General features: G+C 52.5%; 1 protein-coding gene across 4 annotated transcripts in view; it reads right to left on the bottom strand.

The window, feature by feature from the left end:
- The window catches only part of Chst8 (carbohydrate sulfotransferase 8), a 133,696-nt gene that overhangs the window by 41,327 nt on the left and 66,703 nt on the right, over positions 1 to 25,666 (bottom strand). The window lies entirely within an intron of this gene.

The following is a 25,666-nucleotide window of genomic DNA, read 5'->3' on the forward strand; positions in this document are numbered from 1 at the left end:
CTGAGTTGAGATCCCCGGAGTCCTGGTTTAGGAGACTCCTCCTAGAGGAGGGGCTGGAGAGTCAAGGGAGAAATAAAATTAGCTTCTTACTGACGTCTGGAATAGATGGTGATGAGGAGACAGGGACTCCGTAGGCTAATGGTATAGCACTGGGGGGGACTCCAGGGGTGCTGTTCCTGAACCCCCAAAATGACACAGAAGAGACACCTTGGGCCACACCAGTCACACACACACACACACACACACACACACACACACACACACACGAGAGAGAGAGACAGAGACAGAGACAGAGACAGAGACAGAGACAGACAGAGACAGAGCCGGGGGTGATCTGGAGGCAAGGCCTCACTGTGTGGCCCAGGCTAGCCCCCATCTTCCCAGCGCTGGGATTACAGGCCCGTGCCACCAGACTGCTTACATAACCGCTGTATTTTAGCTTTTGCCTTTGCGAATTTCATTACTGGGAATTTCGAATTCGAACGATTAGAACTTCTGGCTCAGCCCGTGTTGGAAGAGCCCTCGACAGTTGAGTGTGGGCAGACTCAGGTACAGGGTAGCTCAGGAGCCGAGTGTGCATGTGTGTGTATGAGCCGGGGGTGTCAGTCAGGAACCAAAGGGAGACGGAGGCCCTCCCTACCCCTGATCAGCTTCAGTGACTTGGAGCCTCAACTGGGTTCCACCGTCACACACAGCCACAAGCTCTTGAGCCTCCCCTCCTCCGACACGCACACACCTTCATGACAATACCTTCCCATGCACAGCTGTGTGTGCCCAGAGCCTAGCGGTCCCGGGTCCCCCTGTGCCCTGCCCTGCAGACTCCTGGAGCACTGAAACCCGCCCCCTGCAGTTCCCATCATGCCCAGAGGCACTTCTCCAGGGAACTGGAAGATAGAGACTACAAGAACCCCTGCTTCTCTGCTCCTGGACTCTAGTTGGGACATGCCCAGGAGACGGACCGCAGGAAAGGCAGGCAGGCTCCCTAGCTCTGTCCCTGTCCTTCCCAAAGCAGGCCACTCTGTGTCAGCCGGCTTGGGAGCCTTACACAGGCTGCCTGTAGCCTGGCTGAGCCTACCCTGCCCTGGATGCTACAACAGGGAGGGGAAAACCCAGGAGGGAGAAGGAGAAAGGGCAGGAGGTGGGGTTGGGCTGACCTGTCTGGGTCCAGCCTCGGCCTGACTTCCCAACTGCCCCTGGCAGGGTGGAGCCCGCCCAACACCAAGCCGCCAGACTTGCAGGCAGCACGCGGTGGGGGGAAGGGCGTCCGGGAGGCTGCCGCCGCACATTTTAAGGTGTCTTCAATTATTCATGGAGGTTTGGAAGAGCTGTCTGCCTGCCTGGAGCAGCCCTGCAGTCACACTTTGCAGGATGGAGGCTCACTGCTCCTGTGTCTGTGCCCCATGCAAGGCACAGGTGTCCTCTAGGAATAAAGGAGCCACTGGGAAGGCAAGGTTCCCCCCCCCCACCAGCCCGCCCATGCTCTACCTGGCCAGGGCTCATGCTGGGTGGCTGGGTGGGTGGGGACCTGGCTGTCTCCTGCCCTCTTGGTATCTTGCCTTTCTCCCGAGACATCCTGCACAGGATTAAGGGGCAGAAGACAGCTACAGCCCCCGGGGGCCAGCATCTGTCAGGAAGAGGCATGCCCAACACGGAGCAGGTGGTCTGCATTTGACCAGACAGTCTAGGAAGGGTCTGGATTCCCAGAGCCAGCTAGCAGAGCCCGGCCAAGAAGGATGCAGCCCGAGGCTAGAAACTGTTCGCCTCACCCACACATGGCTGCTGCCAGCATCCATATGGAGTTGGGGGCACCCAGCTCCCAGGCATGGTGCCCAGTAAACCAAGCACAACACGGGGGGGGGTAGGGGGAGGTACCCACCTCCTGCTTCTGTCCCTGGCTTCACCACCTCCACGTATACCGCGTTTGCCTCCTCAAGACCCCTGCCGTCTGAGCTACGTGGCACCAAACACCAAGGACAAGGACGTAGGACCCAGCTGGACCACCTTGCTTGGTCTACACCCCTGTCCAAGGATTTGGATCCAATATGCTCCCATGGTGGGAACCGGAGGAGCCTTGGAAATGCCAGGACCACCCCGTTGGAGAAGGACATTTGGGTGTGAGGCAGTCAAGTTGTGGTGACACAGAGATGGCACCTGGGTGTGGCCCTCCTTGATGCTGTCTGCCCCCTTGTAGAGAAATGCTCCCACCAACCCACCCACGCCCTCCTCCCTGGGGCCGCCTATCTTCTCCAGCAGAAAGGACGGCGGGTGGCTGCAGGGCCACCCACAATACACACCCCACCTGTGTGCCCAGATGGGAGCAACTGGGAAATGGTCCAGATTAGGGCAGTCTACAAGGCATGCCGTCTCCTAGAGAGATGACCCATGCACCCCCACCCCCTGCCCCAAGGCTGCTGCCGTGTCTGGTGTACAGTCACACCGGATGACAAGCCCAGGTACCCTACATGCGCACACACATGCCAAGTGGCCAGACAGGTGCTTTTCCCAGGAAAAGGGCCATTCTCAGGGAAACATTTGGACGAGCACACATGAACTCGGAAAGGGTCGTGACATGCTCCGAAGCCTCGAGACGTGTGTGTGCACACAGTCACAGAGGGACAGAGACAGACAGACAGACAGACACACATACACACAGATCCGCTCACACTTGCAGACGCCGAGCCCCCACAGTCACATCAGGATCATACGTGGGAGATGTGAGCCAGCTCAGCGTCCTGGGCTTGGCAGGGGAGTGTGGCTGAGGAAACTTTGCTGGTGCCTTCAGGGAGCAGAGCCACGCTGGCGTTCGGCGGGGTGAACACCAGGTGAAAAATGATTAGCTGTCACTCAGGGCTTGACGGATGCAGCCCTCCCTCTTCCTCTCGCTCTTGGCAGGAGGCTGACGCATTATCGATCCACTTAGTGTATTCAGATCGGCAGCCGCATACAGGCTGAGCCCTGACGAGCTGAAGAACACGGAGCAGGGGTGAGGGCTGCAGGGGTGCTTCTGCCAGGTCACCACAGCCCCCTGCAGGCCTGGTTGAGCCAGGAGTCCCTTACACTAGGACGCGCAGCACTTTCTTCTTTTCTTCTCCCGGAAACTTGGTGCCCCGTCAGGTCCCTTCCGGGATCATGGCACTAATCATGAGTCCTCAGGCCCAGTTGAAGAGGGAGGGGTAACACGAGGGGATAAGATGAGCAGGGCAGAGGGGGAGGCACCTGATGACAAGACCCCAGGAGCACTGGGGTTAAGAGCCACAGGAGACCATCAGATCTGGAAATACTAGGCTCCCCGCTGCTTCCAGGGGAAGCTGGTCCACACAGGATAATGGCTTAATAAGTCCTTGTAGAACTTCCTTTCATTTATATCCACCAATTCATCCATCCATCCATCATTTACCCATCCACCCATCCACCCAGCCATCCATCCATCCATCCATCCATCCACCCATCATCCATCCATCCATCCACCCATCCATCCATCCATTATCCATCCATATATTTTTATATCTATATATCATCCATCCCATCCATCCACTCATCCATCTATCTACCATCTATCACTTCATCCACCCACCCATCATCCATCCACCCACCTATCATCGATCCACCCATCCACCCATCCATCCATCCACCCATCCACCCATCCATCCACCCATCCATCCACCCATCCATCATCCACCCATCTACCTACCCATCCGTTTGCCCATCCATCCATCTGCTCACCATACACACTCCATCCATCCATCCATCCATCCATCCATCCATTCACCCACCTACTTATCCACTCATCCATCCGTTTGTCTATCCACACACTTATCCACCCATCTGCTCACTCACTCATGCATCTGCTCATCCATCCATACCACACCCATTCGGCTACGTATCCACCTATCCGCCCGCCCGCTGGCCCATCATCCATCTCTCCACCAACCCACCAACCCAGCCTCTGTCCACTCCACAAACATTTATCAGTCACCTGGCATAGGCTGGGTCCTGCACTCATTGTGCTGATAGGGACGGGAAGGAGGAAGCTTGGAGGGAGATGACAGAGGAGACCTTTGTTGCTGTCCCAGGAGATGTCCAAAGTCAGAGGACAGGGCAATAAAAAAGTGTCATGAGCTGGCTCAGGGCGCCCTCTGCTGGCATTAAGGCAAACACACACAGTGGACACGTCTCTGGTTGTGTGAACATTGGAACAGGGCTTTAGCCCCAACCTCAGAAAGGGTGTCCAGAGACTGGCAGCCCTTCCATCGAGCCCTGTCATTTCCCACAGAGGCTCAAGGATCAACTTGCCTTGAACCTGGGGATGGTTACAGGTGCAGTAGGCGTCGCTGATCAGGCCACACCCATCCAGGGGGCGGAGTCAGGGTACCAGTCCTCAATGGGTCCCAAATGGGCTAGAGTCAGCAGCCACTCTGATCTGAGTCATGGTGGGCACGATCCCCCTAAGGATAGGTCTCCCAGACACTACTCCAGTTCCCAAGCTCCGCTGTCTATCAGATCTGGGAGGAAACCGAGGGGTCTTGGTCTCCTTTGCTCCTGCCTTTGTATCTTTCTGACTTTGCCGTGGGGATTTTGGCTAGGCAGTTCTTTGTTAGTCAACAGAAGCCAACAGACAGCATATGTGATGTGTCTACATGTGTATTTGCATATGAATGGTATATTATACATGTGCTAGGTGTGTGTATACATAAACATATACACGCTGTCTGTGTGTGGATGTAAGCATGCATGCACGGTGTATATGTATCACGATGGTATATATCTGTGTGCAGTGTGTGGTACATGTATGGTATGATGTATATAGCACATGCATATTGCATAATATATACATGCGTGGTGTGTGTATGTGTGATGTGTGTGCATGTATGTGTGTGTGTTGTGTTTGGGTGGTGTGCACATGTGTGCAATGTGAGTACATGTGTATCTGTGGGAATGGATGGAGCATGTGGTAGGTACATATATGTAGGGTGCGTGTGCATGTGTGCTGTGTGTAGGTCCCGTATGTAGTGTGGTGTGTGGTGAATGTGTTCTGGTGTTATGTGTGTTTGTAGCCTATGTGTCTACGGATACTGTGTATACATGTGCTGTGTATGTGTGTGATATATGCATGTATGGAGGATTCCGTATGCACATGAATGGGCAGTGTGTACATGATCAGGCCCAGACAGTCCTTCCGGTTCCTCCCCTGGGCACTGAAACTTCCTGTGCCCTCCTGCCTCTTCTGATGGACAAGGGGTCTCTAGTAGAGAGGGTCGGGCTGTGGAGTTTCAGGGGTTCACAGGGCTGCCTGCCATGCTTTCTGTGACCCAGCTGCCACAGTGACAGCAGAATCATTCATGGTAAGAATGGATGTCATGCTCACACAGGGAGTTGAGCCAGGGGTCTCCTTTGAGGTCCAAGGCCCCTCCCATTCTCTTATAGCAACTACAATGGAATGGTGTGTGGCCATCACAAGACGGGACATCCGTCTGGCTTCCCGGAATGGAGCAGCACACGGGAGACTGTCACAGGATGCCCTCCATCGAAGGGGGACTCCAGGATCGCCGTGACCCTTTCTCTGGGTAGCCACAGCACGCTGCTCGCAACCCATCCTGCAAATGAGGCTAACCCGCCCTTGCCCATCCTGCAAATGAGGCTAACCCGCCCTTGCCCATCCTGCAAATGAGGCTAACCTACCCTTGCCCATCCTGCAAATGAGGCTAACCCGCCCTTGCCCATCCTGCAAATGAGGCTCACCCACCCTTGCCCATCCTGCAAATGAGGCTAACCTACCCTTCCCCATCCTGCTAACGAGGCTCACCCACTCTTGACCATTCTCCCAGGGTCCTAGGCAGCTCTGGCAGCTTGACCTGTCTGGGACTGGGTGCCTTGGCGTCCTCTGCCTTCCATCCTTCCGTCACTGCAGGCAGGTGACCCTCACAGTCCTGTCTCTTAGGATCCTGTCACGTTCCTGGGTTTGTCACCCAGCACAAGGAATAAATAACTAGCTCACTGAGCTTTATGGAAATTCCCTGTTCTCTGAGTTGTGGGCATTGTATCCCACCTCTGTCTCTCTCCATCTCTCTGTCTCTCTCTCTGTCTCTGTGTGTGTGTGTATCTCTCTGTCTCAGTCTGTCTCTTTCTCTGTCTCTCTCTGTCTCTCTCTTTCTCTGTCTCTCTCTCTCTTTCTTTCTGTCTCTGTCTCTGTCTCTGTCTCTATCTGTCTGTCTGTCTGTCTGTCTGTCTCTCTCTCTCTCTCTCTCTCTCTCTCTCTCTCACACACACACACACACACACACACACACACACACACACTTTCATTTTTCTTGGACAGCCCAGGCTGACTTTGAACTGGCTGCGAACCTTAGGCTCCATCCTCCACCCCCAGTCTCCGGAGTGCTGGAGTGACAAGCGTGTGTCACCATGCCTGGCTGTTGAGCTCTTTCAAAAGCCCTCTTCTCTCACTCTTTGCCTAGAGAACAATTGTCAGAGAGCTCCAGTCGCTGAAGCAGGAGCCTCAAGTGGGGGCGGGTCCTAAGACTTAAGGCGCACTTCCCCAGCTAGGGCGCTAAGGCCCCGGGGAGAGAGAGAGAGAGACAGAAGGAAGCCTGGGTGAGCACCAACATTATCTCGCCTTAGCCATGCAGCCCCTAACTGCTGTCTCACGGGTGTCCTGCACCCTACGGACAGGCGGCCAGATGGACAGGACTCAACCCCACCTGGGCATCCCCTTCTGGCCCCACGGACAATCCTGAACGCACCTCCACAGAGTCAGGGCTTCTCCACCTGACCCAGCTGACAAAAGAACTTCATCTTATATCTGGGGAAGTGCAAATAGCTTTTTAAAAAAAAAGTGTCATTGTCAGCCACAGTTTGGAAAACACATTCAATTGGGAGGTGTCAGACACTGCCTGCCTGGTCTCTGGCTGCAGGAAGCCACACCAGTCGTCACTGGTCAGAATGGGGAGAGGAATCCGGGCTTGTCTTGGGAACTTGAGGCTGAGGAGCCGGGGAAGCCTAGGAAAATGGACACCCAGCTAAGACCAGCAGAGCAGGCACCCGCAGAGCAAGACCAGGGCACAGGTAGCAGCCGGGATTCAGGAGTCACGGAGAGGTGCCCGGGGGGGGGCTCTGGCCAGCTCCTGCCTCTCTCTGCTGCTACTCAACTCAAGAGCCGGTGGTGGCTGGCCCAGAGGTTTTTCACCCTCCCCTACAGCCTGCAGCTTTCACCTCTTCTCTCGGGAAGGCTTCTGGGTAAACACAGAGGACTGAGCATACACATTTATCTCAGCTTCCCTCTAAGATCGCAGTGTAAGGACAGCAAAGAATAAAACAGATAGCATCCCACGGTAGCAGACAGCACTGGTGGGGGATGGCAGCAGATGACAGAAGCCAGCACATTTCTGGGAGGCGGGAAGAGCACCAAGGGTGGCAAGGGCTTCTGCGGGTGAAGGGGACACGCTGGCCACGCCTACGGGCTGGGCTGCCTGTGGAAGCAGGATCGAACCCACAGCTACTGGGCTGCCTGTGGAAGCAGGATCGAACCCACAGCCACTGGGCTGCCTGTGCAAGCAGGATCGAACCCACAGCCACTGGGCTGCCTGTGCAAGCAGGATCGAACCCACAGCGACTTGGAAGACTTGGAAGCGGCGGGTAGGGAGCTGGCTGGAAGAAAGGGGGGGTCTGAAGCTGCAGGTAGCTCCCCCTCTCACCTGGCTGATCTGCCTCATTAGGACATAATGAAGACAAGCAGACTCCAGGTTGGGATGGGGGGAGATTCGCGCAGTGACACCAGAGAGTCAACTAGAAGCCTTCAGATGGAATGGTCAGAATCCAGGCCCCCTTCCCCCCCCCCCCCGGCACGTACACAAGGGGGTCTTTCCCAAGGCCTCGGGTTGTGAAGCTGCTACAGCCTCCGTCGCGTGCTCCCCCACCCCCCAAACTTGCTGCGTCCTAACCGCCCTCCCTCCAGACCGGACGCTACAACTGTCTTTGAAGACAGGGCCTTTAGAGAGAGTGGGTCTCCTGTGGCTGGTGCCTGTAAGAGAAGAGATTTAGACACGACGTAAAGACCGCGTAAGGACGGTGGGAGGGGCTGGAGAGGCGGCGCAGGGTTAAGAGCATGCGCGGCTCTTTCGGAGGACCCGGGTTTGATTCCGGTACCCGCACTGATGGCTTACACCCATGCGCAACTCCAGACCTAGGGGATCTGACACCTCTGGCTCTGGGGGCACCTGCATGCAAGTACACATGCCCACAGACAGACAGACAGACAGACAGACAGACAGACAAACAAGACGGACACACGCACTAGAAAGAGACAGACACACACACACACACACTAGAAAGAGACAGACAGACACACAGACACACAGACACACAGACACACACACACACACACACACACACACACACACACACACTTGCTCGCTCGAAAGAAAAAGACAGGTTGGGCGTTGGTGGTGCACGCCTTTAATCCCAGTACTTGGGAAACAGACGCAGGCGGATCTCTGTAAGTTCGAGACCAGCCTGATCTTTAAGAGCGAGTTCCAGGACAAGTTCCAAAGCTGCACAGGGAAACCCTGTCTCAAAGAGAGAGAGAGGGAGAGAGGGAGAGAGAAGGAGACGGTGGTACCTCCAAGCCGAAGAGAGAGACCTCAGAAGAAAACAGCCTAGCTAACACCTAGATCTGGGACTTCTAGAATTCAGTACTGTTGTTTTAAGCCATGTGGTCCATGGTGCTTTTGTTACAGCAGCTGCAGCTAACTAGTACACTGTTTTGGAACTCTCCAACAAGATGGCAGGCTCCTTACATCAGTACCTTGAGTTAAGGACCCGTGTTCCCCTTTGCTACATCAGGCATTCTTTCATAAAGCCACTAAGGGTCACCAAACATCTGGAGAGCTTCCACCATGACAGTAATCAGAAGGGGCAAACAGAATAAGATGATTGGAAGGAAACAGAAATAATCCATGTAGTAGTAGAAAAAAAAAGCTAGAGCAACTTAATGTAAATCATTAACGAGGAAGAAGCTGGAAATTTACAGGTTCAAAGCCAGCCCGGGCTATATACTGGGACAAAACAAAGCAAAATGATATTTATTTGCAATAAACACCACTCAGATTTGGAAGGAAATAGCAATCTATGTACGCTGATTAGAAAGAGGTCCACCATGCAGTGTGAACAGACAGAAAACCAAGGGCAGTTTACAGAGTGTGATTTCTTTATGTCAGCAACAGCCACATAAGAAAAGCCTTGGGCTGGGGAGATGGCTGGGCAGTTAAGAGTGCTTGCAGCTCTTCTAGAGGACCCGAGTTTAGTTCCCAGCACCCAGGCGATGTTGCTCGTAACTCCAACTCTGGGAGATCTGACACCTCTGGCCTTTGCAGGCTCCTGTACTCACATGTATATACCTATACCCAGACACATAATTAAAAGTAATAAAAATAATCCAAAAAAGAAGGGTCTGAAGAGCGAAAGTCTACACAATTACGTCGTCTGCGTGTCAAGATTATTTTCCATAATGGGTCCACCCATGTGTCAGATAATAAAGACTCTATGGATTTCCTGGGTCCCAAGATTGCCCAGATGCCTCTGGACCCACAGAAAATTGTTCCTGATGGCTCTGCAGGCCCAGGGACTTACACACTTGCTAAAGAAGCTAGAAGGAGGCAAGGCACACAGTAGGTACTCAATGACATGGATGGATAGATAAATATGTATTGGGATGGACGGGAGGTGGGTGGGCGGTGGACTGGGCTGGGGGTTGATGGATGGGTGGTGGGGGGATGGGGGCATGTGGAACAGAGGGTGATGAGACAGAGGCAGCAGAGCCTCCAGGGAACCGAAGGTCACCCTGAGTGTTGTGCTTTGCGGATGATCTGCACACTTCTCGGCTTCTATCGTCTTCTGGCTGAGCAGTCACTGATGCCCCGAGAAGAAGTTTAACCTGTTGAGTTGCCAAGGCAACGGGAAGCATGCTAGAATGCAGAGCTGACAGTCCCAGGGAAGTCTTGTCTTCTATTTGCTAAATTATAGTCCATCAACCCTCCCCTGAGGCCGGATCCTATCATTTCAAAAGCTGGCCACAAGGCAGTGCATTCTTTACTGACCCTGTCTGGGGGTGGGGGTGGGGGACTGCTGCAGCCTTGCCAAGAGCTCCGTGTTACCCACAAGTAATTCCCAACTCCAGCAGTGGCTGAGATCATGCGAGACACAGCAGGGTGATGCAGGTGACACCATAGCCAGAGAGGTCGTAGGGAGCATCAGGCACTCTGCAACGATGGTCTCGACCAAACAGCAGTCTCAGAAGGGAGGGGTGAAGACGACTTGTTCATGGATAGGGATGGAGCTATTTGCTGTCCAGCAGGGGGACAACTCAGAGGGCAACGGGGAAGAACATGATGGGTGGATGATAGATGGATGATGGATGGATGGATGGATGGATGGATGGACGGATGGATGGATGGACGGACGGATGGATGATGGAGGGATGGATGGATTGATACATGCATGCATGGGTGACAGATAGATGTGAATAGGTGGCTGATGATTGATCGGTAGGATGATGGGTGGGTGGGTGGATGGATGAATGATGGATGGATGGTTAAGTTCAGGACCAGTGTCTTAGAAAAGTCACCCGGAGAGGAAATCAAGGAAGAAAAAGTAGCCATGGCTAGAATCGGGTTTCTGGAGGAAGAACTGGGCTGAGACAATAGGATGTCTACATTAAAAAAGATGAAGTCAGGGGCCAGTTGGATACTTCACTGGTAAAGGAGCTTGCTGTCCAGCCCGATGGCCCGAGTCTGATGCCCGGGATCCACGTGGTGGCAGAAGAGCACTGACCCCTGGAAATTGCCGCCTGACCTCTACACACGTGTTGTGGAGTGTGTGTGTATGTATGAGCGTGTGCACATGTGCACGTGAGTGCGCAATAAATAAGTAGATGTAATTAAAAAAAAGATGAAGTCAGGCCATTTGCTCACATGAAACACACACACCCACACAATAACTAGAAACAGATCACAGAGATACACAAAAAACTTATAAAAGTTTTGGAAGAACATACAACTGAAATATTTTTGACTTTAGGCTAGACAAAGGTGTCAGAGATGTAGCGCCAGAAACATGATCTGTAAACGAATTGCACCTCTTCGGATAAAAAAAATTTGTATTTAAAAAGATGCCACTAAGAAACCAAAAGGGTGAGCTGCAGATGGGAAGCCATTTGCAGACCTAACAATACAGGCCTGTAGACATACAGAGCCATAGCTCAATAAAAGACGATCCACTTTTCGCATGGGTGTAAGGCCGTCTGGATATTTCTCTAAAGGAGATATCCGGAAGGCAATAAACACAAGCCAACCCACCCAACATCATTAGTCATTACAGAAATGCAAGCTGAAGACTGAAATATCTCCTTTCTTCGCACCGACTGGCATGGGTGTGATTAAAAATAATACCCAGTGCCGGTGAAATCGTGGAGACATTGGGCTGCATCCATCGCTTGCGGCTGCGGCTGCTTGGGTTTGGTTGGTGATTTCTTTGAAAGCCAGCATACTTGACTACACGAAGCCTAACACTTCTACTCCTGAGCGTCTCCCCAAAAGAAGTGAAAACACACGTTGAACACATGGGCGTGCGTGGGAGCATACACAACAGCGCTGCACATAATAGACAGAAGGGTATGAACGACCCTTGGAGGAGTGAGTCAAAGTATTATAGAACGCAGTATTAATATGCAAAAAAAAAAAGCCAGCAGCGTGTCCATCCTGGGCAGCCCTGTGTCGACTTGACACCAGCTAGAGCCATCTGGGAAGACTGCACTTCTGTAGGCAAGCGTGTGGTGCACTTTCTTGATTAATGATTAATGGGGGTGGCGTCACCCCTAAAGCAGGTCCTGGGTTCTGTAAGACAGTCATCTGAGCAAGACACGGGGAAGCCAGCTAGTGAGCCGCTCCCCTCCAAGGCTTCTGCATCAGCTCCCGCGTCCAGGGTCCTGCTTTGAGCTCCTGCCCTGACTTCCCTCAGGCCACTGACAGCCACAGCTGCAAGCAGTCACGGTGCTCTATCACGGCAATAGACGCGGTTAACAAGGACGGTGCTCAGACGGGTTGTGAGGAGTTGAGCCTCAAAAACGTTGTGCTAAAGGTATGGGGGACCTAGCTCAGCGGCAGAGCAGCTGTGTAAGACTCTCGCGACCCTGGACTGAATGTTCAGAACGAGCGAAAGAACAAGATGCCCAGGGGGAGGGGCTAAGAGTTTGTACTGTTCTTCCCAGCGGACCCAGGTTCAGTTCCCAGAATCACAACTACCCCGTGACTCAAGCTTTAGACACTCTGACGCCCTCTTTTAGCTCTGTAGGCATTTATTTGCACACACGTGTGCACGTGCACACACACATGCACACATCCATGCACACACACACACACGCGCGCGCGCGCGCACACACACACACACACACACACACACACACAGAGGTGGGTCAGAAAATAAGAACACATCCCTTTTTAAAAAAATAACATGCAAAAGAGAAAGAAGCCGGTTGGGAAAGGCCAGACACCGCACGGCGTGATCATACTGCAGGGAAAGAGGGAAACCTACAAAGATTTGACTGTGGACTTCCGGTTTCTCGGGCTGGGGGTAGAAATGAGACGGGGATGGGGGTGAGGTGGGTAGTGACTCAGAATGGGCACAAGGGACTTGGGGAGAGCGACGGAAAGATCCTAAAACTGGACGGGAGTAACGGTTGCACAGCTCTGTAAATTTCCTAAAGTCACTGAAGTGTGCATGTAAAATAGGTGAGTTTTATGGTGTGTGGATTATACAGTTTGCTCTTGATAGTCGCGAGTTCCCAAAGTCTCTGATTCAACCAACCGTGGGCTGAAAATATTTGGGGGGGGGAATTGCATTTGCGCTGAACATATAGGACTTTTTCTTGCCATTACTCCCTAAACAGTTTAGTATAGATGACTATTTACATAGCGTTCATATTGTGTTACATATCGTAAATAAGCCACACTTGATAAAAAAATACACGGGATGTACATAGGTTATAGATGCAAATGTCGCATCATTTTATATACTACGGAACTACGGAACTTGAATATCCAGGGAAGGATGTTTGGAACCAACCCCAAGAGATATGTACCTGAATAGAGCATGCTTCAGTGGCAGAGGCTTGTCTAGAATCCCCCAGTGAGGGGCTGGGAGTGTGACTCAGTGGTAGAGGCCCTGCCTAGAATCCCCCAGTGGGGATCTAGGGGTGTGGCTCACTTGCCTGAAATATATAGAACTCTGGGTTCTATTCCTACTCCATACCTCCCCCACTTTAAACATTTAGATTGTATATATGAACAAAAAGCATGTAATCTCTGTCTTTTCTGGGACTGAATTTTTTTTCACATAAAATAATATCTTGGCTTCCGTCCATTTTCTTGCAAATGACATAGTTTTGTTCTTATTGGGAGAATACTACATATATATTTACGAAATATACATATATCTATATATACACATATATAAAACATTTCTTTATCTGAGCCTGGCGTTGGGGGCGCACACCTTTAATCCCAGCACTCGGGAGGCAGAGGCAGGCGGATCTCTGTGAGTTTGAGGCCAGCCTGGTCTACAGAGCGAGTTTCAGGACAGCCTCCAAAACAATACAGAGAAACCCTGTCTCGAAAAACCAAAAACCAAACCAAAACAACGAAAATATTTCTTTATGTGTTGATGGACAGTTAGGTGGATTCCATAACTTATGAAGAGTGCTAGGTTGATACATATTGATCGGCCCCGCTCTGGTGGAGCTCACTGGGTAAGGCGAGTGAGAATTCCTGACACTGCCCAGCCTCTCCCCAAGCAGGCATTTCAGCCGTGTCCCTGGGTGAGGACCAGCAACGCCCCTTCCTTTTTAGGAGCTAGGACTGTGCTGTGAGCCCCCACCCCGCCCCCACCCCGCCCCCACCCCGCCCCCACCCCGCCCCCACCCCGCCCCCACCCCCGCTGAACCAGGACAAAGAAAGGAAGAGTCAGGAGCACAGTGTGGCCCCCACCCATCAGGTCCGTTTTCTGTTGCTGTAACAAATACCCAAGACCAGGCCATTTTACAAAGAGAAGAAATTTAATGATCACTGCGCTGGAGTCTGGGACATCCAAGAGCATGACATCAGACCTGGCAGAGAATGAGCGTGTGCACGAGCGTGTCACATGACAAGACAGGGCAAGCATAAGCTGTCTGTGTGACACACCCACCCGTCCTGCTGTGGCATCCCCAACCATGTGTTCCCCCACCCTAATTACATGCCCCAAAGTGCTGCCTCTACGTAAGATAGACATAGAACTAAAGAATTACATTTCAAACAAGTTTAGGGAACACATTGAGAGTGAGGCAGCGTGCATCTGATCAGCCTGTCCTAGCCCCTCACTGGGGGATTCTAGGCAGGGGCTCTACCACTGAGTCACACCCCAGCCTCTCACTGGGGGATTCTAGGCAGGGGCTCTACCACTGAGCCACACCCCAGCCCCTCACTGGGGAATTCTAGGCAGGGGCTCTACCACTGAGTCACACCCCTAGCCTCTCACTGGGGGATTCTAGGCAGGGGCTCTACCACTGAGCCACACCCCAGCCCCTCACTGGGGGATTCTAGGCAGGGGCTCTACCACTGAGCCACGGGATGGGGAAAGAAACTACCAGATGGGAGCAACAGAAGGTGGGCGGTCTTAGACCCCCCCTGCCAGAAGCCAGTGGTTGCCGAGTGTTTCCCAGGCTGTGGCCGCCACCAGGGGCTAACAGAATGGGTTCAAACACGCTCTGCTATTTGCCCATGTAGTATAAACAAAAATTTCAAGTGAGAGAACCTTCCGCGGAGCTCCAAGGCGATTTCAGTTAGAGCGGCAGAACCCCAGATCCCCGGAAGTAAGCTTTGTAATGAAAATATCAGCAGGAACGTAATGCTGAGCTCTGGGCTTGAATGAGATCTTCCTGGAGGTCCGAGGCATCCTGTGAATGGTGTCAGAGCTGCACTGACCCTAGGGCCCAAGAATGGGGCTGGAGAGATGGCTCAGAGGTTAAGAGCACTGCATGTTCTTCCAGAGGTCCTGAGTTCAATTCCCTTCTCCTGGGGTACATGCATGTACACAGATTAAAAAACTATATGCGTAATAAATACATAATTAAAAAATTGGGGCTGGCAGGAGTGAGAGGGGCTGACGTGACCCCCCTCCCCTGAACAGGCAGCTGGCCCCACGGAGCATAGCCTTACCTACCCCACATCCGGGCTCTCCCCATGCTGCATGTACCTCAGTCTCCAGCCTGCCAGTCCTTTCACTGCCAAAGCTACCATGGTGAGTGACATTTGCCTTGGTTTTCAATAACCAACACTGGCCCAGGGGCCATGGAAGGGGCTGACATGGTGTTGCAACAACCTTGTCTTCGGGGGGTAATCCCCTACTGCTTACATGAAGAATTGGGGCTCCGGGAAGAATTGGGGCTCCGGGACATGAGGGAGGCCAGAGGTGTCACTAGCCACTGGACCAGCTCCACTAGAAATGGGTGCCTTTTTTGTTTGCTGTATATCCAGAGGCCTCACGTCTTGGGGGCTGAGAATCGAGGACAGGTAAGTTGAGGGATGGACAGAGAAGTCAGACAGACGTGGGGAGGCCCCGGTTGCCTCTCTTGGAGCCTCAGGCCACTTTGACATTGGAATCTCAGTCGCCAGGTGACGCTCAGTGGGTGTGGACAGGGGCAGGTGGGGGGTCCGGGTGGTCACCGTGCCTTCTGTCTGCATAGCGCTTCTGGACAGGCCTTGGCGCAAACATGGCGCCCTACCAGACATCATTCTGGAGCATCTTACATACAATCCTAGCCTCCGCCTCCCACTCCAAGTCTCCGGTTCATTCTGGCCCAGGCAGAGTGGGAAAGAGGACACCCCACACCTAAGAAGCCCCGCCGGGCATGTGACGCGTGTCACATGAGAACAGTCTGATTCATCCCTGCATAGGCAGGGACAATGAGCCGCTGTGAGAGGGAGAATCCAAAGCCAGGCCACCCGGGGACAGGGCGGGCATCGGAACCGGCAGCCCCGATGGGCCTGTGTCCACACAATGGGGACCAGAGTCCTAGCCGGACTGTAATTACAGAAGGTGCCTTTGCCATGGGTCTCATTACACAGAGCAGTTGAGGAGTCTTGGGGCCTGCAATCGGGGAGTTGAGATGTTGCCAAAATCTGCAGGGTTCAGTCAAGAAAGGTCCTTGGGGGGGAAAAACCCCGAAAACAAAGCCAGGAGACTAACATCGCAAAACGAAAGACACAGAGACCCTGACATTAACGCAACAGGGGCGGATGGAATGGGCCCTGCCCAGATCTGAGTCAGGATCCAGCCCTGCGAACTTCCCCGTGCTACGCGGCTGCCTGCTTTAAAACGTCTTTGTGGAGGTTGGCAGCTCAGAGTGAAGGCACACAGGGTAACAGCGCCCAAGACGGTGCTGGCACCCCCAAACAAGACTGTCGCACACCCTGAGGCTTAATCACATGGTCTTGTTTTATGAATTATCATCCTGTACCTATGCGTAGCTGTGCGGTTTGTCAAAGCCAATTGTGTCCATTAATTCATTAGACCCACACAATGATCCCGGCTTCTATTTTTAGTGTTTTTACTGTAGCGCCCTGAAAACATAAGTCACACTTCTATCAGCCACGACTGTCCTACTTTTCTGTTCTGTTTTCTCTTCTAATTTCCCCACCCCTAGGAACCTTTAGCATAACAATGCTGGGACCATTTTTCTATTAATATCAATTTTCGGATTGCAGTAATATGATGTCTGTTTCCTAATTTAATTAGGTGATTCCTGTTATTAGTTCCTACATGCTCATTATTTTTCATTTAGCATATTTCGATGCACTAAAGCAAAGTGAGGTTCTGGCTGAAGACCCCAGGGTGTCTTCTGCAGGATGACTCGAACATTCCCTCTATCTGCAGGAGGGTGGGGAACCCAGGAAATGGGAACCACACAGAGGAAGCCAGGGCTGTTACAGGAATGGCCTAGGCTCGAGGGAGAGCGTGTGGGGCAGAACAACTTGCTGTAGACACAGAGGGAGTCCCCCAAAGTGAGGGCCCCCCAGAAACTATGAGAACGGTGGTCCTCCAGGATTTCCACAAGCACACAGGAGGATTAAGGATGGGATGCAACGGCTAATTAGTTTAAAAGATTTATTTCTATCTCTATCAATTTATGTGTGTGTGCATGTGGGTGCAGGTGCCCACGGAGGCCAGAAGAGGGCGTCAGATCTCCGGGAGCCACCAGACCTGGGTGCTGGGAACCGGATGGAGAGAGCAGATACACTCTTAACCACTGAGCCGTCTCTGAAGCTCACATTAGTTAAAAAAAGACTTTTCACCTTGCTATTGAGGATCGAACCTAGAGCCTCGTGCCTTTGTGCATGCAAGACAAGGGCTCTACCACTAACCTGCAGCCCAGATACCTTTGATTTTCAGTCAACGTCTCGTTAAATTGACCAAGATGGTCTTGAACTCACTCTGTAGTCCAGGCCTTGCAATTTGCCTGCTTTGGCCTTTCTAGTAATTAGTGTTACAAACTCGTATTATATTATATTACAAATTGGTATTATAAACTAGTAATTAGCATTATAACCTAGCAGCCCAGCCATGATGGTTAATACATATAATATTATATATATAATATGTGCCAATATATGTATATACAAAGTGCGTATGCCTGGTGAGTTTATGTGAACCATGTGTGCCCAGGACCCCCCAGAGTCCAGAGTCAGCTGTGAACCGCTCTGTGAGCTCTGGAAACGGAGCCCAGATCCGCTGCAAGTGCTGTTCACCATCTCTAGCCCTGATGGGGTTGAATTTGATTGGGGGGTTGATCGCACTAAGAAGCCCTCTCTGGTTCTGTCTGAGGGGACGTTTCTAGAACCGGCCAAGGAAGGAATGCCCACCCTGTGCAAGGGACGCATACCTCATGGGCAGGGGACTCGGGTCCAATGAGAGCGAGCACCAGCTAGTCCAGGCCCTGTCTCCCTCTCTCTCTCCCTCCCAGCCTCTGCGAGGCGGGCTGCTCTGTCTACACCCTTCCACCACGATGTGTTAAAATCCCTGAAAACTTGTTCACATAAATCTTTCCTCTGTTTTAATCAGGCTTTTTTTGAATTTTTTGTCACAGCAACAAGAACAACCGAGTAGCTCAGGCTCCGATGCCAGCACCCCTGCAACTCCTCAAACCGGCCAGGCTTGAAAGCTTGAAGACGCCCTCTCTCCTGCTGGCACTGGTTGTCTGCTGCCGCGGAGGGTCTCCGTGTCCACGCCTCCTTCTCTCTCTGGCCTCTGCCCCAGCTACAAGGCTCCATCACAGTCCAGATTAGCACTGAACACGGTGTGACTGGATGGAGCCTGCCTTGTGCAGAGGACCATCTGGGGTGTTTCTAGTCTCGCCCAAGCGCGTGCCTCCAACTGCGTTCAGTGAGCCTCCCTCCCTTCCCCCCGCTGGACAGTGAGGACGGCGCTGGCCCAGGAGGAACCCTCACATGGACTCATCAAGCCTAAGGGTCAGGAAGGGCGAGGCCTCAACGAATCTAGAAGGAACCGCTGGCCTGGTCCCCCCATCCACAGCCCTGACTGGGAGAACCTTGCTGCGCTATCTGACGCAGAGGGGGCTGTCCCAGGACAACTGAAAACCAAGTGTGTGAGTTTCCCCAGAGCGAGGTCCCAGAAAGGCAAGGCGAGGGAGGGCGAAGTTGTCCCTGATGGGATGGATGTGGGCTTGGTGCTTGGCGAGTTTGAAGAAGGCACAGGTCTATTGTTTAGAAACACTGGAATCTGAGAGTCCCAGCCCGGCTGATTTTGCGATGATATATTGCCAGCTACTTAACAGGATGGATCACTGCAATTACATGTCACTTCTGATATTCACAGTCACAACAAGGATGTGTCAGCCTCACAAGGTTTAGTGGAAATATATACGGTGTTCCGCAACGCCGTTAGAAAACGGCTCCGGGAAATAGACTCTGGAGGATTCCAGTAAAATCCACCTGTTTGGGGAAAGCAGCCAGCTCCATGGAAACGGGAAGGGGCTGGCTCCCCAGTCCTGGGAGGACTGTGGGTTTCAACACCCCAGCTCTGAGGTTCAGTGCTGGGGTACAGGTGGGTGGGTGGTCACTGCACTTCGATGGACGGACTGAGACTTAGGGTGCTACCATTGTGGCTCACTCGGGGCTCTGTGGGTTTGTCGCTCCCAGGGGACACAGCTAGACAGGGGTAGTCTCTGTGGAAACCGGATGAACTTGGCATTGCAGAATGACCCTCCACACTGCATAAACAGGGCCACGTCCCCGGTAATGTGGGACCCAGGGCAAGGGCCACACACGTTTTAACCGGCACGGCTTTGTCACTGGGGGGACAAACAGGAGCCTCAGAGTCAGTCAGACCCACGGACACTGGGATTCACGTCTCTGCAGATCTGGGGCTGAGACATCATAGGTAAAGAGGGTGACCAGCATGTACTCTGAAGAAAGACCCCCAGCTCCATGGGGTGCCCCCAAGCCTACGTGGATGCCTGCACTGACCACTGGGCTGCTGGAGAAGTTAGATGGATGTCCCACAGCAGGCTGACTCCAGGAAGCCCTTCCGACTCCTCCACCTCCCAGAGGCCCAAGATTCACAGCCACCTTTGTCCTCTGTCCTCTGAGTGACCCCCCCCCCCCCCCGCCTTCTGGTGAGTTTATCTCTTCCCTAGCACCCTCTGCAAAAGGGACAGACCTTTGCCAAAATGCCCTAGGGGCCCTCTGGGGAGAGGCTCAAGACTCTGTCTTGGTCTCTGGGTCGTGTGCTCCTGGAAGCAGAGCCTACCCAGTCTTCCTTCACTGCCCCCCCAAAATGGCTGGATCTCAGGGTGGGGGGTAGGGGTGGGGGGATCCCTGCACAGACAGGCACTCGCCGGTCTCTTTCCCCAGCTGGCAAGCCCAGCAACCCAGATGGGGTGATTCTGCCCCAAGACAGGTAAGAAGCCTGATCCCAACCTTGGCAACGAGCCCAACAAGGAGCATGGGCTACAGAGATTCCAGCTCCTCTTCGGGGACAGAGGTCTCCAGCAACCCTATGCACCCTCAACGGACCCCCAACCTGGAGTTGTTGGGGAAGTCTTATGTCAATAAAGCACTGTTGGGCCAATAGGAATCTAGATAGGTGGGACTAGGAGTCCAGGAGGACTCTGGGAAGGAGAAACACAAGAGAGTCGAGATGTAACGCCATGGGGTAGGAAGCCCGGAAACTTCTCTGGTAAGAGACATACTTAGATTAACAATTATGGGATAATTACTTAAGTCAGAGCTAGCCAGTAAGAAACAAGCAAGGCCAACAGCTTCATAATTAATATAGTCTCCTGTGTGTTTATTTGGGACTGATGCGGTTCTGGAACCAGGCTGGCAGGAAGGCTTCTCTCAAGGAAAAGGTTTCCCTTTACAAAATTGAAGGCTTCTCTCAAGGAAAAAGCTTCTCTTTACATCGAGTGATCAAGAAAGAGGGCACGGCCTATGGGTGTGGAGCCCACGGCTGGAAAAGTTACAGGACGCCTCCCCCACATGCTGCCCGGATGCTATGGAATATTCTTTTACACACTGTGTGGAGCATAACGCTGCGATTGGTTTAATTTTTAAAAAAAGAAGCTAAAAGGCCAACAGCTAGGCAGGATTTTCCGGGGCAGAGAGGATGCTGGGAAGAAGGGCAGAGTCGCGAGGAGACACCGGCAGCTGCAAAGGAAGCAGCAGTGGGCAGTCCAGAACAGAGGTAACCGAGGCACGGGAAAGAACACAGGTGAAACTGAGTGGGGTGATTGAAGTTGTAAGAGCTAGTTAGGGACAAGCCTAAGCTGCGGCAGAGCTTTCACAATTAATAACGAGTCTCCATGTCATTACCCAGGAGCCCGCGGTCCCGATGAAAAGACCCAGCTACACCCAGAGCCTCAGGCTCCCTAAGCCTGAAACAGAACCCACGGCTCCCTGCCCTTCCCCTGTCAGAGTTACCATGGAGAACGGTACCCTCCATATGCATCCATCGCAGCCAGAAACCCCAGACTCCGCTCTCCTTAGTCTCCTCGTCAGGCTCTGCACACGCACTGAACCCCCGCCCCCCCTGGTATCTGTCACAGTTTAATCTGAAAAGCCCTGCGCAGGCTCGTGTGTCAAACACACTACCCCCAGTTGCTGGCGCTATTTTGAAGGCTCTGGGGTTTTTAGGAGGTGGTTCTGGGCGTCGGATGCGGGAACCTAAGGGCCGACCTCTGGAGGAAATGAGCCCGACAGGCATGGTGCAGCAGTGATGCAAACATAAACAATATGGGGACTAGAGAGATGGTGGTGCAGCTAAACAGCTCTGGCTGCCTTTGCAGAGGACCAGAGTTCCATTCTCGGCACCCATCCCGGGTGGCTCACGACCAGCTGCAACTCCAGTTCTTAGGGGATCTGGCGCCCTCTTCTGTCTGCTGTCAGCATCTGCATACACCTGGTGCATATACACATGACCAGGTAAACACACACACACACACACACACACACACACACACACACACACGTGCGTGTACCTGCAAATTAATACAAACAAAAATTTTTATAGAACAGCCTTTCTCAAGCCAGACATGGCGGTACAAGTCTTTAATGCCAGCATTCAAGTAGCAGACTGATCTCTGTGAGTTCAAAGTCGGCCTGGTCTATGCAGGGAATTCCAGGACAGCCAGAGCTACAAGGTGAGAGACCCCCATGTCTCAAAACATGAAACAAAAAATTAAACTTTTGTTTTCCGTTTCACTAGACATTGGTAAAAAAAAAACAAACCACCATCTCCATCCTTAGCTAAGCCTTAACCGAGGCGCAAGTAACTACTTTGTATCCCTTATCCATTCTTCTCCCATCCTCTGTGAATGTGTGTGTGTTTGTGCACACCTGCATGAAGGGATTCCCCGGGGCCGGAAGAGTGTCGGATCCCCTAGAGCAGGCATTACAGGGAGGCGTGAGCGGCTTGACAATGATTACTGGGAACTGAACTTGGGCCTCTGCAAGAGTAGCCATCACCCTAACCGCTGAGCCCTCTCTGCAGCCCTGAAATGAGTTTCTGCTCTTCAGCCCAGAACCTCCAGGGCTTCCCATGCCCTGAGGCAAAGGCTGGCTCCTCCCCCAATGTGTCCCAAGGGGCTTGTTGGGCTTTGGGGTGTGGATGGCTCTCTTCAGTCACAGGTGACATTTCAGCGCCCCGTCTCCCCAGCCGTAAGAGGCCCTCATATGCCCTGTCTCTGGCTTCCGAACCTTTATCAACACTGGGCTGTGCCATGGGTCTTGGTGACGGCAGTGGCCTCGTGTGCAGGGGAGGGGTGCGGGGAGCAGATGCTCACAAGCACAGGCCGGCTCTGAAGCCTGGAAACTACGCGGCTTTGGGCATGGCTCTTCACCTCACCGTCAAATGGTGTCAAGCGGTAAGCAACTCATAGGGACTTCTATAGCGCCAAAGGCATGTAAGATGCCGTGATAGAGCCTGACACATGGCCAGAGCTGGCGGTAACCCGCCATTGTTCCTTGTCGGGGGAGTGTGTGAATATTTCTGGTATAGGCCTCAGCCCATTTCCAGGAGCTCCAATCTCCTATCATCCTTTAGATGTCAGCTGGTTACCTCCGGACGGCCTGGCCACAGCGGAGAATGGCTTCTAGTTTGTGTAACAATAGACCTGGGCCCTGGGTAGACCCACATCCACCCTGAGGACTAGACAGACGTGCCTGGGCATGGGTGGGACATGCCAGAAGGCTAAGTGAGGACCTGCAGTTTTAGGGGTGTCTCTCTCGAGGATTAAAGGAAACATTTGATATCAGCTCTATATATGATAATAGATGTCTTCTGCCAGTACCCCACTTCGGAAAGCTATTCAAGAGGATGCTTGAGTAAACTGTGGTCTCCTGTATTGACTGAGAGCCCTCCTGAAATGACAAGATGTCTCTCTGTTTCGTTCTTAACGCTGCTAGGTAGCTAGGACTTCACTGATACACACTCCCCCATTCAGGGTCGGACCTGGGGCTGTTCAGCTGGTTCCGAACACAGCCCCAAAGACATCAGTCGGGAATAGACGGCCCCTGCAGCCTAGGACTGATACAGGCTGGACCCGGGCGGTTCCTGTGTCTGAGCTGCTTGGTGAGCATTCAGCCCACTGTAACAGAAATCGAGGTTATAAGAACCATACTGCGGCGTGGCTATGGATGCCCACGACCCCAGCACTTGGGAGACTGAGGCAGCAGGATCTAGTTCAAGGCCAACCAGCCTTGGTTACACACACACACACACACAAAGGTAAGAATTTGCTTAGCTTAAAACTTCACACATGGTGAATGCTCTGAGGACATCAGTGACTCTTACTCTAAGATGCTCTTGTTCTCAGTAACGCAGTCCAAGGGTAACATGCGGGCAGAGGAGAAGCCATCAGGGGCTGTCCCTTTGTTTAAATCAGAGGTCCCCGAAGAAGGAACAGAGCTGTCACTATGGCACCTCAATCACAGCTACTCCACCCTGAGAAAGAACAGAGAGACCTGAAAATGTAGGGAGAGCCTGCTTTAGGAAAGCCGCTCTGCAAAAGCCAAGCAACAAAGAACTTGGACTGGCAAGATGGCTCAGTGGGTAAAGGCGACTGCTGCTGAAGTCTAATGACCCGAGGTCAGTCCCCGGGACCAACACGGTGGAAGGGGTGCACTTACTCCTGAAAGGTGTCCTCAGACCTCCACATGGACCCCATATCATATGCCCCACATGGAGGCAGATGTAATTTACATTTTTTAATTATGGAAAGCCCATACACAGACCCTGTGTGGGAAGGTCACTTTTCTCTCTTCCCTCTTTGTTGAGACAAGGTCGTGTTCTGTAGCTCAGGCCGGTCTTGAACTCACGATACGGCTCAGGTTAGCCCGGAGCTCTCGAAACTCTTGCCTGGGTCTCCTTAGTGCCGCAATGACAGCCATGCACTGTCAAGCCTAGCATTCTCCTCCTCCTCCTCCTCTTCCTCCTCCTCCTCCTCCTCCTCCTCCTCCTCCTTCTCCTCCTTCTCCTTCTTCTCCTTCTTCTCCTTCTCCTTCTTCTCCTTCTTCTCCTTCTTCTTCTTCTTCTTCTTCTTCTTCTTCTTCTTCTTCTTCTTCTTCTTCTTCTTCTTCTTCTCCTCCTCCTCCTCCTCCTCCTCCTCCTTCTCCTCCTTCTCCTCCTCCTCCTCCTTTTTTTTATTACAACAATCAACCCATCAATCCAACTCCATCCCTTTGAGCAGTGAAGAAGGAATGACGGAATGAGTGTGAGACCCCGGGGTGACCCCGGTGTGACCCCGGTTAAGGGGCGGTGGAGGTGTGACCACCGGCAGCTCGTATCTCAAGAGAGCCGGAGGACACGAGCTGCCTGGCAGATCGCAGAGCCACGCGTGTGTTCTTACCCTTTTTGGTAAAAAGAAGCAAAGCTAGGCGTGCTCTCTGTGAGAGATTTTCCTAATCATACGCGGAACACAAAGACTATCGGACAAACGGGTGCAATCAGTTAAAACGGGCACACTCTGCGTGACCCGCGACCCAGCATCCTGAAAGGAAAAAAATAGGGAGAGAAACTCCCACGTGGAGAGAGATTTAAGGATTCATAGGGCAACTGCGATGTGTGGCTGGACCTGAATATTTGATAAGACACTGGAGATACACGTATTTATATTTATGAGGCAATTAAGTCTCAACACTGAGTAGACGAGTCTCTTTTTTTTGTTTGTTTGTTTAATGCAGGGACTTGCTACATAGCCCAGGCTCACCCCAAACTAGGGATTCTCCAGCCTCAGCTTCTCACAGATTGCCTGTTTAGCAATTTGATGATTTCAAGGAAATAGATAATGGCCGGAAGTAACGTTAAAAGCATCAGTTCTTCTTATTCGAACTGAGAAATGCTGAAATGCGTATGTGTGAATTGTTTCAATAGCTGGCGTGGATTTCAAAAATCAGACCGGGGGAGAGAAGCCCGGAGGGATGGATGGGGCCAGCCCGGTCAGGTTGGGACACTGGGAGACAGGCTCCTGGGGTTCATCCTTCTAACCGTTCTAATCTTCACTTCCTAAAACACAAAGTTCACAGAGAAAGGCAGCTGTTGAAACTGCTTGCCCAAGCAAATGCAGACGCCGCCCTCTGAAGTCCCCAGAGCCACCGTGCTAAGCCTGTTGTCCCCAGTTATGGTCTTCTATTAGGAGAGAGGGTGGGTCTTGGGGCAAGAAGTGAGCTTCTGGGCTGGCCGTGTGGCTCAGTGGTACAGCACTTGCTTAGCGTGCTTGAGGACCTGGGTTCAAACCCTAGCCTTAGCATTGCAATAATAATAACAATAACAACAACAGCAACAATGTAACTCTCCCTGGCTGGGTAATTCTAACAAGCACAGGAGAAGCTACAGCAGGAGAACTCGAGGCCAGCCTGAGCTGCATGGGAAGACACGGTCGCAAAACTAAAGGAAGTCATACACCAGCAATAAAACCTCACGTAAACTGGACGGTGGTGGTGCACGCCTTGAATCCCAGCACTCGGGAGGCAGAGGCAGGCAGATCTCTGTGAGTTCGAGGCCAGGCTGGACCGACAGCCTCCAAAACAATGCAGAATAACCATGTCTCATAAAAACAAAACAA

Source organism: Mesocricetus auratus, unplaced genomic scaffold (assembly GCF_017639785.1).
Source record: "Mesocricetus auratus isolate SY011 unplaced genomic scaffold, BCM_Maur_2.0 Super-Scaffold_100046, whole genome shotgun sequence".
NCBI classification, from domain to species: domain Eukaryota; kingdom Metazoa; phylum Chordata; class Mammalia; order Rodentia; family Cricetidae; genus Mesocricetus; species Mesocricetus auratus.